Raw genomic sequence first — 2,063 nt, 5'->3', positions numbered from 1 at the left:
CTGACCCTCCAGCGAGGCTCCCAGGCTGTACATGGTGCAGGTGTAGGTCACCCGTCTTTCTCCTGAGGTCACCTACCTGGTACCTACCTCCAGAGAAATAACGGACCCTTGAAAGTAGGTGTGTGAAACACAATGATAGATGGAGAAGGGATTGAAGCCGTCAATGATTCCATTGTGCTTGGTACCAGCAGTCAGGAAATCAGGGGACCTATTACACTAGGCTTGTCCACTGCCAGGGAGCTCCCTAAAATATGGAAGAGCAATGATGTCAGTCTAAAGACTAAGGTGCATCTGATTCAGGCCCTGGTCTCTTCAATCACTTGCCATCCATCTGAGAGCTGCCTAAGGAATAAAGATGACAGAAGATTGGATGCCCCTGAGCTGTGCTGTTGGAGTAGAGTACAGAGTATCCCATAGACTGTCAAAAGCAAGCATAGTAGCTATGAGGGTGCAGACCTAGTGCTCCTTGTAGGCAAGGGTGATGAAGCGTTATCATTCATACATGTGCGAGGTGAGGCTATTATTTGGAAAGTGTTAGCATGCTTAGAAAGATGAAGAGTCATAAAAGGAGACAGTCAACAAGGTGAATTAACACTGTGGCTTTAACAATGGGCTGGAGAGTCTCAGAGATGTGAATGGCACAGAATAGTGCAGGGTTCACGATGCCTGTTCATAGGGGCGCTAGGAGTCATAATCTATGGCACCCAATAACAACTATATATGCTGAGTGAACTCAGTCTCAGAAGGACAAATACTGCTTAAGACTATGGTAAAAACAGAAGCATAACTAGTAAGATGTGGATAAAAATCCAAACTGTGCAAGAGACAGGGGAAAGAATGGGACTGAGAGACTGGGGAGGGAGAAGAAACACAGCGTTACAGTTTCATGGGCAGAGAAAAGATCTGAACGAAGTGGGGACTTGCAAAGGCAGGGTAACAGTGGGCACAGAGCCGTGTTGATTACATTTATAAAACACGATATGTGCAAAAACGAACTCACGGTGGATCAGACACTAAAGAGTAAAGTCAACAAGATCCAAAGAGACAAAATTTCTTTCAACTTGCAATTTCAGGAGAGGAAAAAAAAAAAGAACTTCACTTTTGTATCATAGGTGGACTTTCAATAAACAGGGAAGAAAACTTAACATTGCTTTAAATTGTAAACAGAATTATATGTGGTTTTCCACAAAATTAGATTTTTTTCATTTGATCAAGACAGAATTTTTCTCGAGGCTGTTCAGACCTGAAAGTTAATACATTCGGGTTAATAATGCAGGCATCGCAGAGACCAGGAACACACCTTACACCAGTTAGGTACCTCGCACCTGTTCCTTCTTAAGCAATCTTTAATTCTCCTAAGCACATTCAGGTGCCAAACTGTAACTCTGATATGACGTTCCAGAAGTCACCGTCTTGGAATAAAAGAGAAAAATCAGGAGCACATCCTCTGTGATGATCAAACAGTGTCACTAGAGAGATGCAGCTTGGAGGCCACCACGGTGGGTCAGCAACCACTGATTTGTTGCACTTCTCCTTTCGTAAAGATCACGCCGCATTTCCCCACCTAAAAAGTGCTGGATGCACATGACCTCAACCCTAGATCCTAGACCTAGCCAAAAAATAGCCCCTCAGCCCTTTCCCTTGGAGACAAGATTTGCAAACATGGGGAGCTCTGGTGGCCTAGTGGCAAGGAGCTGCAACTACAATCCCAGAGGCACACGGTTCGAATCCACCAGATGCTCTGCCGGGAAAAGGAGGGACAATCTCCTCCTGTACCAGTCAGATATGATTTGACGTTACACTCACACAAAAATAAAAAAAAAAAAAAAGAAAAAAAAAGATTTGCAAACATATAAAAAAACCCTTCCTTCTTGGTGATTACCCACAGTTCAAGGGACACTGAATCAAAGTTGCCTAGAAAGTCAATAAATAGTAAAATAATAATAAATATAGATTTTTTTTATTCTTTTGTGTGTGTTGTGTACCGTCAAATCAGATCTGACTAGTACAGGAGGAGATTTTTCCTCCTTCTCTAGCAGAGCATCTGGTGGATTCAAACCGCG

The sequence above is a fragment of the Elephantulus edwardii genome, unplaced genomic scaffold (assembly GCF_000299155.1).
Source record: "Elephantulus edwardii isolate Elephantulus edwardi_28Jun2011 unplaced genomic scaffold, EleEdw1.0 scaffold00410, whole genome shotgun sequence".
In the NCBI taxonomy this organism is placed as follows: Eukaryota; Metazoa; Chordata; class Mammalia; order Macroscelidea; family Macroscelididae; genus Elephantulus; species Elephantulus edwardii.
This window is presented reverse-complemented; position numbering follows the sequence as displayed.